At 35.5% G+C, this 17,108-nt stretch overlaps 1 pseudogene; it reads left to right on the plus strand.

Moving 5' to 3' along the window:
* The first annotated feature begins 6,779 nt into the window (after positions 1–6,779).
* On the plus strand, positions 6,780–10,115 carry LOC133823659 (conserved oligomeric Golgi complex subunit 7-like; annotated as a pseudogene).
* Positions 10,116–17,108: the final 6,993 nt, after the last annotated feature.

Raw genomic sequence — 17,108 nt, forward strand, 5'->3', positions numbered from 1 at the left:
TATGATAACCCATCTAGGTCCTCTGTCTACTAATCGAGGTAGGGTAAATCATAACTCTAAACCATGAAAATGATAAAAATTCTTGGAGCTTGTTATCTAAACAAGTCATATGCCCAAGGACTACAAAACATATTTATACATATACATATTATAACATAAAAACATATTATAAAATAAATATATAATAACATAAACATATAAACACATATATTCTATCCTATTTTTCTTACCAAAAACCGGGATATGGAGACAAGAACAAGATTTGGAACACTCCTAAAACCAACAGTAAAACCATGAGTATTTCTAAAGAAAGGAGATGAAAATGAGAACTAAACCATCAAAGAAGAAACTTACCGAAAACCTTAAGTTTCAAGAAACTTAAACACCTAACCAAGAATCGTAAACAAGAGTTAGGATCTGAAAGAAAATAAAAGAAAACTAAAGAACCATAAAGATCTGAATTTAAGAATAAGAATAACTTAAATAACTATGACTTGATCTACACCTCAATACCGAAATAACACTATATCTCACTTCCCAAGTATTTAGAAAAGCTTAGAGTGATAAAGCTTTTAACCCAAAATCCCAAGTGTTTCTTTCTATAGTAACCTTAGCAACCCGGAGGCTCTGAAGAATGCTTGAAGAATGAAGAAAATGGATGAGTACTAGGTCCTATTTATAGAGTTCAAGGAGTGAAACTAGCCCTTTTTAATTTGAATAAATAAATGAATATAAAATGAAAAATATTTGAATTTTCGTTTAACAGATGCGTAGAACTCGGTCAAAATCGTGGTTAAGGATGCGTAGAACCAGGTCTAAGTGGTTAAGGATGTTTTTAAATTTAAAAATCCTGAAAATTCAAAAATAAAGCACCAGGGGCGATATATCGCCTACCCTGGGTGATATATCGGCTTGACCATTATCCCGAGCCCCGTTCGTACGTTCGTGCAAAGTCAACGTGTTTTTCGTATCTCCCGTAGGCGATATATCGGCCCCTATAGCTGCGATATATTGGCATACACTGATATTTTAAACAAGTTTTTGCACTTTTCAGGATATTTTGAAATTGAGTAAAACAACTTTGACTGAGTAAAACGTCATCCTAACAACTACTGGAAGTATCTAGAGTTTCTAGATCTTTCTTTTATTTAAACTATTCATAAAAAATACTTAAATCCTTAATAAACATGCTTGTGACAAGTGTCACATTCTTATTAATTCTATCTAAACCTTAGGTTATAATAATAATATTTCTAGAACCAACAATATTAATCAAACCTTATGTTATAATTAATATTTCTAAACTATAGGTTAGACTTATAAAATCCATAACTGTTGCTATGAATTTCCAACTAAGTCCTGCTTGAACCAAAATCCTCAGAATCTAACATACTACAAACTACTACTACTACTACTATGAATCTTGTCTGGAAGGTAAAATGACCAAGCGTCCATTCTCTGCAAAAAGGAGAAAGGGCCAAAGTACCCCTAAGGCTCGTTTATACCGACGTCTGTGGACCGATTAATTTTTAGGAAAGAGGTGGTAAGGAATATTTTGTCACTTGCATTGATGATTATTCTCGATATTCATGTTTTTACCTAATGCAAAGGAAATCTGAAACTTTTGACAAGTTTGAAGAATTCTTAGCAATGGCCCAAAACTAGTTAGGTAAAACTTTAAAGATTTTGAGATCTGATAAGGGTGGAGAATATTTGGATAATCAGTTCCAAGATTATCTTACTGAATATCGAATTCTATCTCAATTCACTGCCCCAGGGACTCTGCAACAAAATGATGTTGTTGACCGTCGGGACCGAACATTGTTAGAAATGGTTAGATCAATGATTAGTTATTCAACTCTATCACCGTCTTTCTGAGGGTATGCCATTCAAACCTCTAACAAAATTTTAAATGTTGTACCTTCTAAGGCTATCTCCAAAATGCCTCTAAAACTATGAAATGGACATGAACCAAGTCTACGCCATTATAGAATTCGGGGGTGTCCTCCTCATGTCCTGAGGAAAAAAGGAAGTAAAGCTAGAATCATGAAATGAGGTTTGCGTGTTTGTATTCTATCCAAAAGGTACTCGGGGCAGTATGTTTTATAGTCCAATTGACAAGAAAGTGATTGTTTCCATAAACACTACTTTTCTAGAAAACGACTACATGAAAAACTTCAAACTTCGGAGTAAAATACTATTGAAAGAAATGCAATTAGGAGGAAATTTTCAACCCATTCTAATACAAATCAATGAGAATGTTGAAGAAGAATTGACAGTTGGTCCAGGTTAGACAGTTACGGTGCCTCATCATAGTGGGAGGGTTTCTTGGAACCCAAAACGCTACGCGATTGATGGTGAAACCAATATTGTAGTAACTGAGATTCATGAGGATGATCCATTGTCCTTTAAATAGGCAATGGTTAGTTCTAAAAGGGATCTGTGGCTCAAAATCATGAACCAGGAAATGGAGTCCATGTACTCCAATTCCGTCTCGGATCTTGTTGAAGCGTCGATGGAAGTGTTAAGCAGTCTGCCATTTCAGATGTCACCATGGAGGTTGAGTACATAGCCACGTCTGAAGCAGCTAAGGAAATAGTTTGGCTGAAGAAGTTCTACGCGAATCTTGGTGTTATTCTAGGAATGGATAAATCACTCATATTATACTATGACAATAATGAGGCTATAGCAAATTCGAAAGAACCTCGAAGTCATAAAAGAGCAAAGCATATAGAGAGGAAATACCACATCATTAGGGAATATGTGTCCAGGGGTGATGTTAAGGTGATGAAGATAGCGTCTGAAGACAATCTGGCATATCCTTTTACCAAGACTTTGGGTGAGAGTGTTTTCGTGAAGCATGTAGAGGGAATGGGTTTGAGAAACATACCTCATTTGTTATAAGAGGGAAAGTGGGAGTTTGTTGGGTTTTATGCCCGTAATAAAACCATATTTCTTAAGTAACACGTTATTATTATCAATAAAAGTAGTAAAAATCATTTTTGTTCATTCAATGGCATTGTTCGCTTGTTTTATTACATGTTTATTCAATTAATACAACATTCATAAAATCTCGAACATATGGATAGTTACAATTATAGTGGATTATAGTTGTAATTATATGTTCAAAAGAACGAGTCCTAAGATTAGATCAGTGAATTGAATTTTCATTGATTAGGCAATCTATGATATGATTTACTTACACATTCGGGGTAGAGTTGTAAATACGGGTCGGACTTTCTAGCATGGCGGGAAACCGACACGAGCCTGGGAGGCACGAGCACGACATGGCATGAAAAAATATGGGCTTGGACTAGGTACAACACGAATTGAAAATTGGCACGACACGACATGACATGGGCTTGAGCAGGGCATGAAAAGACAAGCCTAAATGCATGACACGAAAGCACGAACAAACTAGCCCGAAAGTACGACACGATAAAAAGGCTGATATTTTGACATTAATAATGATAATAAATTTTTATTTGTCAATTATCTATAAATTAAAATGATAATAAAAGTCTATTATTTTTCTCAATGTTTATAAATTTATACATATGTTAATTTATTTTAAGATTTGTGAGTTAATTTTTTTCATATTTATTAGTAGGTATTCAAATTCTAATAATTATCTTTGATATAATTTTGTGAAAAATATTTTTGAAAAATATATAAAAATATCTCAAATTATAATTTAAACAAAGAAATATATTTTGATTGGTGGTGAGTCCATTGATTGTTAAAGAGGATGTGGAGGGTTCAATTCCCCATCCTCACTATTTTAGCAATAATAAAATGGGCCCAAAAGTGCGCCCGAATTTGGGCCAAAATAAGGAAACTGGGTCGACCCAATTTGGGCCTGACACGAAACGATATGGGCTGAGCCGTGCTGGGCTTACTCTTTCAAATATGGGTTGGCCCGGCCCGACCCACATTGACATCTTTGATTCGAGGTGTGATGTCTTGTCCAAGGAATTGACCAAGCAGATGAGATCGGAAGTGTTTGGTTACATCAGACTAGGACCAATATTGATTATTGATTGATAAATAAGTATCGTTGTTATCAAATCTAATCAATGTCACAACGTTGACTATAGGTTAAGTCGATTTTATTTCTGAGTGATAATATTCTACAAATTATATTATTTAAATCTTTTGACTTGTTCGTTACCAATTTACCCTATGGTCTAGCCCAAACTTACATCTTGGAGATGTAGTAGTGTAATTGAGTAGGAGTATTATTCATAGATATGAGATCTATAAATTCTGTGTGAGAAGTGAAAAGGTGATTTCCTTAATTGATTTGTTCAAAAGGTTAAATGATTGAGATCTCATTTCTATGATTAAGTTCATAGAAATATCATTTATAAGGAACTTAGTGGGAGTTATGGATAAAATACTGATGAGGGGTAAAACGGTAATTTGCACCTAGCTCATTAGTAAGTTATCAATAGAGGATTGACTGATTGTAATGATTATAACAGTAATTAACATATTTGTGGTTTAGGAAATACATTCTATGAATTCTAGAGTTCAATTCTGAGTCTATAGTGGAGTCACGAGGCATTAATAAGGTAGTTAAATTACTTGTAAATAAATTCACGGTAACTTATTGGAGCTTGATTTTATGGATCCATGGCCCCCACATTACCTTTGAGTAAATGATCTAGAATGTCTCAATTTATTGATTTAATTATCAATTAGGATTTTTAAAGTTGACTAGGTCAATTTTGGAAAATTTTACAAAGAAATGAGATTTAAAGAATAATAGAGAATATTTGGGCAAATTTATTAATATTGATAAATTGGTGTCAATATAAATAAATAATATTAAATCAAGTTTCAAATTATAATAAGTTAATTTGAATAAAGATTTAATTAATTAATTAAAAGATAAATAAATAAAAAAAATTGAATTTAGGCCCAATTAAGATTTAAATTCAAAACAAAGATAATGGGCTCAAGTCCATTTGTGGGAGCCTAAGGCTTTTATCTTTTTGTTTATTATTTTAATTAATTTAAATTTAAATAAAGCCAATTAAGTTGGCTAGGGTATTCATAAGTCAGTCTTAGTTGATTCATTGAGTAAGTGAAAACCTAGATAGTCTATTCCTTTCTTGGCCACTCACTATCTTCTTCTTTTCTATCTAATGTGTCACTACAACAATTATGCCCATATATTACATTAAAATATAGCATATTTTAATAAGTGTTATTTTCGCATGGTAATAGAAAAAGACACGAAAAATGGGTGCTAAATGAAATACACAGGCGCCAAATGAAACACAAAAGCAATAATCCCTAATTACTCTACACGCCTCCTCTGTTTCTCTCTCACACTCAGTAACTCTCTCTCTCTCTCACTCGTTCAATCTTTCTTTCTTTCTCTCTGTTTGTTGTAGGTGTGTAATAAGGTGATGGGGCCTACGGCTTCGGTCATGTGACAGGGAGGCTCGACTCTTGGGTCTACGGCGTGGCTGGCTCGTGGGTGTGACGGTGCTTGCGGCGGTGGGTCTACGACGTGGCTCGACTCGTGGGTCTACCACGGAGATTGACTTGCAGAGCAATGGTCCAGCAGGCTGTACAGGGAGGAGCTCCAGCTGCTTACGCCCAAGAAATGGAGAGGCTAACCGCTAAAGAATCCCTTCTTCTTGCTGTGAGTCTCAAGTTTTAAGAATTTGTGTATTGTAGTTGATAAGACCTAGCATTTGAGCTTTCAATTTGGGATTATTTATTTATTCAGTTTAAGGATTCTGGGGTTTTTTCCAAGCTTCAATTTTTATGGGATTTTTACTTGTTCAAGCTAATCAGGTCGCCATTCTTGGAGGGTCGGTGGGATTTTTTTCAGGGCTGATGTCTTCCACGCAGTAGTTGAGGTGAGTCTTTCTTTGATTTTTGTGATCTGGGTTTGCTTTGTTTTTGCATTTTGTGTGTCTGGGTTCTTCATGTTTTTGTGATTTTTTTGATCTGGGTTTTCAGCTGTTATGGAATTCGTTTCCAATTTCTCGTCGAATCGTTGTGTTATTGATTTGCATTGCACGACCTGTTTGTTAATTTCAATTCCGTATGTGTAATTTTTCTTCTTTGCGTTTTGAGTTGCTCCTTTTCTGTTTTGGTGTGTGATTGCTCTAATATGGAAATTTTAACGAGGTGAATGTAGATATTAGTTTTTTTTTTGGATATTTGAGAACTACGATTGTGTAGTTTGTGCTACCTTTTGAGCTCAATATCTTGGCAATGAGTTCATAGATTTTTGGAATAAATTACAAGAAGGCAGGGCACCCTTTTGGTTAAAACGTCTCGTTTTTACCTTTTCTGCTTAAAAATAAATGTAGATATTATGAATAGATTATTGCTAATGTGAACAATGGAATTACGTTGAGTTATATGCATGGATATACACACACATAACTGAAATAGTTGCCTAAATATATATATTCTTCTTTGCAATATGTTGTAGAGCATTACTATAAATTATAGTAGCAGGTTCACATTGATATACCCACGTTTCAGTACATTTACTAATGTAATTGATTTATATAATTTACATGGGTAGACAGCTGTTGCCGGCTTAGCTTTGTTTATATGGTTTGAGATTTTAGCTTCTCACTTGATACATATGTATAACAATACTCTTCTCTTCAAACAATTGGTTTTAATATGCAGGCTGAAGGATCATCAGCTGAATCTATAGCTGCTCTGGCCAAAGTTGAGACTGTTAAGCAGAGAATGGAAGCTGCTTATGAGACATTGTAGGTGGGTATTTGATCATAGAAGTTATAATCAGTGCAGTATTGGAAAATGTTGATGTTGCATTTGATTTACTCATTGATGGATCAACAGGATGCTGCTGGGTTAACTCAATTAAGTTCAACTGTGGAAGATGTTTTTGCCAGTGGTGATCTTCCAAGGGCTGCAGAAACCTTAGCTAACATGAGGCATTGCTTGTCTGCTGTTGGGGAGGTAATATTTTTCTATAAATTGTTTTAACATTATACTCTACATTTGATATTTATAAATTTTGATGATTTTAACTTGATATTTTATTTTTCGTTTTGCTCATTTTAGGTTGCTGAATTTGCTAATGTGAGAAAGCAACTCGAGGTCCTAGAGGATAGGCTAGATGCAATGGTGCAGCCACGTTTAACAGATGCATTATCCAGCCGGAAGGTCACCAAATTTCTTACAGCACTTGTTTTGCCTATGGCTTGCTTTCTGTTCAATTTATCTCTTATTAATTCCTTTTAGTACATACCATACGCAACTTGAATAACTTACATCTATTATCATCCTGCAGATAGACATTGCTCAAAATTTGCGGTATTCTCATTCGAATTGGAAGATTCAAATCACTGGAGCTACATTACACAAAAGTTCACCTAAAGCCCATAAAGCAGCTCTGGGAAGATTTCGATTCAAAACAACGTGCTATTAAGCTTGCAAATGAGAAGACTGAAGCTGAAAGGCTGTCAAGCCATGAGTTTCAATCAAGTTCTTCGACAATTTCATTCGCAAGTTGGTTGCCAAGCTTCTATGATGAGTTGATTCTTTATCTTGAGCAAGAGTGGAAGTGGTAAATTCTTCTGACTATATATTTTTTTAAGCACCGAGGAACATCTTGTTGATACAAAGAAGCTGTTATACCTAAAAATTGGAGAATACATCCTAGGAGGCTAAGGAGAATGCATTCTAGGAGAGCTAAGGGGAGTGGTCCTAGGAGACCCCAAGGAGCATGTGGTCCTAGGAGACCTCAAGGGAGTGGTCTTAGGAGACCCCAAGGAGAAAGTGGTCCTAGGAGACCCTAAGGAGGATGTGGTCCTAGGAGACCTCAAGGGAGTGGTCTTAGGAGACCCCAAGGAGAAAGTGGTCTTAGGAGACCCCAAGGAGAAAGTGGTCTTAGGAGACCCCAAGGAGGATGTGGTCCTAAGAGACCCCAAGGGTGTGTAGGAGGCAAGCCTCCCAAGGTTTCCTAAGTGTTGGCTCAAACGTGTCCAAGGTAAGTAGCTAAGGAGGAGGAGTCTCATGCAAGAGGAAGGAGACTTAGATTTTGATAAGGAGAGCCTATACAATGTTCGATCGGGCATGTTTGGGAGATGCTAAAGGAGGATGCCTTGAACTTGTCCAAGGTGAGATGTCATGGAGGAGTTTGCCTCAATGTTGTCAAGGTGAGGTGCCAAGGAGGTTGCCTCAATGTTGTCCAAGGTGAGGTGCCAAGGAGGTTGCCTCGGACCACCTTGGTCCGAGGAGAAGCCAAGGAGATTGGTTCAAGGAGGAACATGGCATGCTAGAGGAGAGTGCCATGTTAGAGGAGAGAAGTGCATGTCCTACCACCATGCACGTTCAACCCACGAAAACATGTCCTACCACCATGCATGTCCTACCACCATGCACGTTCGACCAACACTTGCATGGGTGGTCAGTAGGAGGTGGATCAACTAGCTAGAGGAGACTAAGTCAAGATTCCCAGAGACAGCTTCAACAACATACGCGGGAATCTCTCATTCTTCCCACAAATGGGGGGTTTGTTACATTTCAAATTTTGAATGTTTAAATGTAATAAATGTAATAAATATAATAAAATATCCCTATCATAAGGGGATATCAGTTGAGGATCCCAGGCCTATAAATAGAGAGCTTATGGGATTAGAGAGGGGTTCTTGAGCTGTTTCTTTCTAGAGAGAGAAAATTGGGACTGTCTATTCTAGAGAGAGAAAGTTCTGGAATAAGAGAGAATTCTTGTATTTTTGCAATCTGTACTAAAGAAACTCAGTTGGCTCAGTCCATCTGATCTTGAGTACGGATCAATAAATCACAACTCTAAGTGGATTAGGCTATTACCGACAATCGGGGCTGAACCACTATAAAAATCTCCTGTGTTATTTGCTTTTCTTGTTTATACCGTCTGTTGTCATTTTTATTTCTCTTGAAGGCTTGTCGTTATTGACATTCTCACGTCGTTGGCTAAAAACGCAGTCAACAGAAGCTATCACTGAATTTAATCACTGAGCTTAGACTGTCATCTGCAGGTGTATGGTTGCTTTTCCTGAGGATTATAAAACTCTTGTACCAAAGCTACTGATCGAGACAATGGCAACTATTGGAGCAAGCTTTATTTCACGTATCAACCTTTCAATTGGAGAAGTTGTTCCTGAAACAAGAGCTTTGGGAAAAGGTTTGTACGGACTTGTTTTTATGGTGCTTTTAAATTTTGTAGGCATTTAATATTATATGATATCTTTCAATTGGACAAGCTTTAAGTCATGCAATTTTACTTTTGGAAATTTATAAATTATCCTATCAATGTGTTTCATTTTATTCAGGTTTATTAGATATTATGTCTGGTGACATGCCAAAGGGAATTAAGATTCAGAGGAAACATTTGGAGGCATTGATTGAGTTACACAACGTGACACAGACTTTTGCTAGAAATATTCAACATTCCTTTTCAGATTCTGATCTTCGAGTTCTAATGGATACACTGAAGGCAGTGTACTCTCCCTTTGAATCATTTAAACAAAGGTAAGCAATCATAAAATTTTTTGCACTTCCACATTCTTCTAAAATATCTAGGTTTTTTTTTTTTGAAAACTTTTTGCTGTTATTTTTTCTTCGTTATATACTAGATTTTGTAAATGCTATGTTCATTTTTTGATTAATGATTGAATATGTATATAAGGTATGGACAGATGGAGCGGGCCATCCTTTCTTCTGAAATTGCTGGGGTGGATCTCAGGGGAGCTGTTACTCGTGGTGTGGGTGCCCAGGGGATTGAACTCAGTGAAACAGTTCGCAGAATGGAGGAATCTATTCCCCATATCATTGTACTTCTTGAGGCAGCTGTAGAAAGGTGTATCAACTTTACTGGTGGTTCTGAGGTAGATGAACTAATTCTTGCTCTTGATGACATAATGTTACAATATATCTCTACTTTACAAGAGACACTAAGATCATTAAGAGTGGTCTGTGGAGTAGACCATGATGGTGTTGGTTCAAAGAAAGAGATGGGATCAGACAAGAGAGATGGCAACACTGCACGAAAAGTTGAATTGATTTCAAATGAGGAGGAATGGTCCATTGTTCAAGGGGATTTGCAGATCCTCACAGTTTCAGACTGATGTGTTGTAAATCATTAAAGCAGAAAGGCAGAAAGAGACCATGGCTTCTCCTTCTCCTTCTCACCTCACGACTATCCCACAACGCATCTCAAAACCCTCCATTTCCCACTGTAAGTAAATCTCTCTTTCTCTCTGTATATATAATATATATACATATATATATATATATATATATATATGACACTACTAGTACCCTTAAGATGAACTAGTATGAGAAATAACTTAAACCCTTAATTTCATTGCTAAATTTTTCCTTAGTATATGTAAATTTCTATGAATTTTAGAAGCTGCAATCCATGACGTAATAGTTTGTTTACACCTCATGGTTATTTTCAATAGCATTATTCTAGTAATTTAGTTGTTTTCCATATGGTTATATTCCAGTGGCATTGTATTAGCTATTATAAATTCATTGTTACTTTTTATATTTATTTTTTCATCTTGAATTCTTTGCTTCACATAGAATTGGAACCATATGTTTGAAATTTAGAGTACTGTGGCCACTTGCTGTTCTATGAACACTGTTAACTCCATATATGCTAGCTAATTAAGAAGTGAAGTTTTCTCTTATCTCTGGTTTTGTTGCTTTTTGAGTGTAATATATTATTTTTATGCAGTACTCTATTCAATTTCCATGTACGTAACAATTTCCATGAACAAAGTGTAGTCACAGTTTTCTTTTCCTTTTACTGAGAAAAACAAAATCAATAAAAGCCAAGTATTATATATGGTAATATGCATCTAGCTATACATGATATGTTTCTTGAATTTTGTTTGTCTTGTTTATGCAGCTTCTAATTGATGGTAACTTATTATTTTATTAACATAATTGCTGGTGCCTTTTGTGTGTTTATAATTTGTTTTTGTTTGCATATTGTAATGTGGTCCTGACAATAAAGTTAAATTCTTTTGAGGGTTTTGTAGTGAAGGGTCACTACTACATGTGGAAGAAACTAAATGAAATTATGAGATTTGGGTTTGGCAATTATGAAATTGTTTAAATTTTAGTCGATTGTCATGATAATTAAAGCTTGAATCTTTGGAAATAAAACTAGAAAATAGTATACTCAAATGGGTTATGAACCATGTTGAAAATGAAAAGAATTTATGACTCTTTTGCTGTTGGGCAAGTGATTTTCGACTTCTGATTTTTGGCACTTTTCGTAGTTGCAGGTTCATTGGCGGGTTCCCTCTTGTGCTTTCTCAATGTAATTTCTCTTCTCTACAAAATTATTGAAATACCATAGCCATTATTCAATTCATTTTAGTTATATTTAAGTATAAGTTATAGTGATGAACATAAGTGTATTTGGTACTATATATAGTACATGAATACTCAGACTAAATTCAATCTTTGTAGGGTTGCATTTATATTGTTGATGCATATAAAGTTTACTGGAGTAGCTGTGTTAAAGGGATTCACGCTGGACAAATGGTTCTGCGGCTAGTTGAAGCAATTTGTAACTTTTCAACAATTCTTTCCTTCTCTCAATGTGTATGCAATTATGCACTAAAACACACACACACACACACTATTACAACTCCCAAGACTTGTTACAACTAATTATTACAGAGCTAAAAAACAATGTAATTGTGCCACTCTATTGATCCAAATGGTTTATTTGAGGACTGACATTTGAACAGAAAACTGTCTCATTCCCTTGTTTTCTGGTCTTATCTTTTTCTCATTACGAGCTTCTTTTGCTAATAATGTTGTAATGCCCCAAATTTCCTAATAAGGTTTAGGACCTTGATTAGGAGGCCGGGAGGGCCATAATTGGGTTATTATAGTATTTAATGATTATATGCATGTTTACGTGAATTATATTATTATATGATGGTGAATGCATGCATATGGGCTCGTATGTTAATTATGAGGGTAATTTGGTAATTTGGCCACTGTGGGCGTAATTGTATATTTTGGGTGCGTGATTGTGATTAATTAATATAGCCACATTATAAGGTGGATTGGTTCGAGCTAATCGACATGAGACGATCATGAGATGTAAGTGTTCGGTCTAGTCATAACGGGTTTAAGTTCGGGGCTCGGGGTGAGTCTCGGGGTGAATTTAATGATTAGAGCATTACCGGGAATTAAAGGGTAATGGGATATGATTTATTGGTATTTGAGAATATTGAGAATAGTGGGGATTGGAGAGCGTTAATTATAATTAACGGTATAGGTTGGAAAGGACAATTTTGCCCTTGGGGTGATTTTAGAAGCCTTAAGTGACCTAGGATTATTTAGGTCATTTGGCAAAGGATATGTATCAACCTTTTGAGTTTTAGAAGGCTGTGGAATTGTTAAAAAACAGAGCATCAATAACCTTCTTCCTCTCCCTCACCCGTGTACCATTTTCCTTCCTTTTCTCTTTGGAATTTTGGAGCCAACTTGAGGAGTTAAGCTAGGAAATCAAAGGTGGGAGCTTAGGGTCGTGATTCAGCCATTAAAGGGGAATCAAAACCAAGTTTGAGGTAAGTTTCAGCCATGGAATCCCTGGTTATACTCTGTTTTTGATTTAAGTTTCAGCTTGTGATTTCTTGATAAAGAGTTGGAATTAATGGAAGTTTAATTGAGGTTTAAGTTGGGTTTTGATGTGGGTGAGTTGTAGATGATGTTTGGTGGTTAAATTGGGTATTAGGTTGAGGTTTGGGACTGGTTTGAAGGGTTGGTTTCGAAGGAAAACGCAGGGGAAAGCAAGCTGGTGCTTGCAGGTTTTGGTAATGGGCCGCGGCACGGCTATGGTGAGCCGCGGCCTACGTGCGTTTTTGTGAAGGGTTTGGCTCTATTAGGAAGGTGAGCTGCGGCCCATCAGGGCAGATTTGGCCAGAATAGGGTTTTTGACTTGGGGATGCTTACCATAGGCCTCGGGGTTGGTCCTACTACTTGGTTAAGTGGGGATTGATGTCCCGGAGGTTAGATATTGGTTTGGGAACTTGTGTTGATCATTTTTATTGATGGTATCCTATATTTGGTTATGACTAGGTGACCGCTAAAGGACTAAAAGTTGTTCGTTCTCAAGGGTCGTTCTTTTGATCGTTCTAGCTCGACTTTGAGGTAAGAAAACTGCACCCTGTGTACATGAGAGATGCATGGCTATTATTGATGCATGTTGGTTGATTATTATGTATGACATGCATGGCTATTATTGATGCATGTTGGTTGATTATTATGTATGACATGCATGGCTATTATTGATGCATGTTGGTTGATTATTATGTATGACATGCATGGCTATTCTTGATGCATGTTGGTTGACTATTAAATGTGACATGCATGGCTGTTATTGGTGCATGTTGGATTGCTGGATATATGGCGTATGATGCATGAGAAACATGTGATTGGGACATGCTTTATATACTGAGTATGATATTGTTCAGAGCTTGAGCCTCTGTGTTTATGCATGGCCCTAATAGCACTATTACCTGTTTAGTAAGCATGCTAAATGCCTCGTTTATGGATATGGAACATGTGATATATGATTGGTGGCATGTCTTACTTGTGAATGACACTGACTAGTCAGGGACCGACCCTAGGGTCAAGAATCATGCATTGAATGGCTCTATGGCATTAATGCCAGACCGACCCTAAGGTCGAAGAACTTATAAGCGCTTGCCTGGTCTATGAACAGATGTTTATGGCCAAGGTATATGACCCCGGTGACTGTTTGTCACACGGCCAAGGGACGCTGTCCATGGCATGACTCTAGAGTTGGGAGGAAGGTTATGTTGGTGACCATTCACCATGCACCTATCCTAATCAAACCTATGAAAGGATCACTTGTCAGTTAAGCCCTGGTGACCCTATCGTCACATGGCTAGAAGGAGCGATGCTCATTATTGTGACTTTTGGCTATTGTCACCTATTTGCTTGGACTGATAGTCCTGAATGGTTATTATGATCGTTGTTAACATTATATCATGCTTTATTGGGTTTTCTTGCTGGGCTTCGGCTCACGGGTGCTACGTGGTGCAGGTAAAGGCAAGAGGAAGCTGGACCATCCTTGAGTTGGAGAGCTTAGGTGATGACGTGTACATATGCAGCTACTCGTCCGCCACGGCCGAGGTTTAAAGTGGAACTAGGGTTGAACCCTGTTTTGCCGCTTAGAACGGCGTGTTGTAAATATTTTCTATAATAGACTCTGAAATTATATTTTCGGGATCCCAATGTATATGTTAAACGTTCTAGTGAAACATACATCTTAACCAAAGTTTTTAATCCCTAAACCGCTAATCATACTTAGTTCACGATTTTGGCCAAATGACTCGATTAGCGAGTTTAGCACTGTTTACAAGGCACACCGTAACGGTCCCTAGAGTTTGGGTCGTTACAAATGTAATCCAATGACACAGATGTTTATCTTGCTGGGACTGCCATGTTGATCTTTGGCATGGGCTTATACGGATTGTTTATCTTTGACTTAATTACTTGTGTTAATACAGGGTTGCCTACAAAATAATTAGACAACTCTGGAATGGACTCTTTTTCCTTGGATACATATTTGAAACCAAGTATGCCTCTCTTTCCATCCACATATTAAAAGAGGTTTATTAGTCACTCCATTGGGACTGCATTCATACTGTTAACTCTTTTCTCTGGACTTTTCTTTGAACTTTCTTTGTTTCATGTACAAACCTTGTTGTTTCTTTTTCATAGTTTAGTTAGCAAGAGAGTAAATAAAAGGTTGTGCTTTTTATGATTGTTGTAGTTTAATTTGATGAATGTGTATATATGTCTATTTGCTAACTCAGGTAGCTGGAATTTATAGTGGTTATCTCTTGTTTATTTCTCTGAATTGGTATATTTTTTGAGTTATTTTATTTTCTTTCTTAGTCATTGAGCTTGAGTGTATTCTAGTTTCTTGTTTGGCCTTTTATTTTCTTGAGTTATTTGATTCCTTCTAGCTTTTCCTTTATTCTGAAGTTGTTTAGAGAGCAATATAAGGGAATTATTTTCTAAGTAGTTGCAAAGAGCAACAATAGAGGAATATGCTTGCTCTTATAAACTCTAGTTAAGATTAAGTTGCATTGATTTGTATTTCCTTGTTTTAATATCAGTAAAGGACATATAGCTGTTTTTTTTATTATTTGAAAAAATAACTTTGCTTGATTATGTTTGTAATGTATCAAGCCTTTGCCTTGCTTTATGAAGAAAGTTATGAAACACTTTATGTCTTCATTGCTCCCTACTGTCTGAAAAACTATAATGTCTTAATGGCAGCAAGTTGTTTGACAAGTTTGATTTTATTTGCACTGTATTCTCTTTTCTTATTTATAGCTTTGGTAAGTTATAGTTTATATGATAGTTATGGGATTGGATTTGCATTCACTTGTTATATTATTTATTTATTTTAGTTTTCATCTTGCAGATGTTCCCAAGCTTTGTTTGAATCTTAATTTTGTTTTCTATTATGCTTATTTATATTTTGATATTTCTTTGCTAGTTGATTTTCTGGCATTTCAGGAACTTGTTACTGCTTGGGTTGTCATCTTGGCTTGTCTTGTCCATGGGTTTGTTACAGTCTTAGTTTCCAGTGAAGCTCATGCAATAACTCTGGCTGTTGAGGGTTTGTTAGGAGTTGTGTTTACAGTGGCTGCATTAACAGACGAAGCAGTGTATGTTGGTGAGGTATTTTTTTTTTTGCTATAAGAGTTCTCTGATATGTCTACAAATTAGTTTATGAATTTTGACCTATATCTAATTTGTTCATGAAATTGTTTAAAAATCATGCTTTAATGTTTAATTAAGTGCTTGTTCTCTTTGTTTAATTAACCCTGTTCAATCCCCAAATAACATCCAGCCATTTACTACAATTCAGAGTTGTTTATGTTCTTGGCACAATGTTCCAGTGATATTTCATTATAAGTCTGTAAAAATTATAGTATAGCATTCATTCATTACCTAGGCTAAATACATGTTAGTTTGGATTCCAAGTGGGTTAATGAAATCTTTTACAGGTCTTTGTTAATTTTTAAGCATCTCCATTTTTTTTTTGTCTTTAGCACATATAATCATTAAGCTGTGCAAAATAGCTAGTGGTATGAGGTTCATCTCATATGATGTTCATGCATATCTATGTAATAATCTATTTGGTTTTAAGGGAAATAATGTGTCTAATGTCCATATGTGCTGTTTTAGGTTCAGATCACTTCCAGGACTTGTCAACCAGACCCAAAGGGATATCATAGAATGTGAGAATTTTGTCTTCCGGACAAGTGCACAAAGGATGATGAATTGAAGGATGGAGCAAGTTTCATGCATGGTTTACTTTTGTGTATCTTGTAATGTTTTTGTTTTTCATTTTTGAAGTAAAAAATGTTGAAGAAACTTTATTATGTTATGCTTTCAAACTTAAGTTAGAACTAAGATCTCATGAAGTAGACACATTCATAGTTTGAATTAGTTATTGTTTAATGTAATACTTATGGTTTATCAATATATTGAGAATTGCATTTTATGATTAATTTTGATTTTTTTTTTATCAAAATACAACAATGAAAATCTTTTAATTAAAAAAAACCATATAAGTATACTTATCAAAATAAAATTTAAAATTTTATTACTATATGTTATGATTTAAAAACATATTATAAGCGTAAAAAATCGTTATGGTTTATATAATATAACAAACTAAAAATGTTATCAAAATAATCAAATGTAACAGTTGAAAAGTGTTATGAAAAAAGTACAAGATTAAACTTCAAATTTATAACCAAAAACTCTATCTAAATATTATTATTTTAATATTATAGCACCTAAAAATGTGTTATTGAATAGTTTAAGATAACACCGAACATAACATTAAAAAACTGTTATAGAAAAGACTGGACTTTTAATAACAGGGGCTATGTTAGCATTTTCAGAAGTGCTATCAATAGTCCCGGTTAGCAGTTTTTAAGTGTTATGAATATTGTTTTTTCTTGTAGTGTGTTGAGAACCAGCCCATACTAGTTCTAGGTTGATCAAAGGCTTGGTGAGAAAGATCGTGTTGC

Source organism: Humulus lupulus, chromosome 3 (assembly GCF_963169125.1).
Source record: "Humulus lupulus chromosome 3, drHumLupu1.1, whole genome shotgun sequence".
NCBI classification, from domain to species: Eukaryota; Viridiplantae; Streptophyta; class Magnoliopsida; order Rosales; family Cannabaceae; genus Humulus; species Humulus lupulus.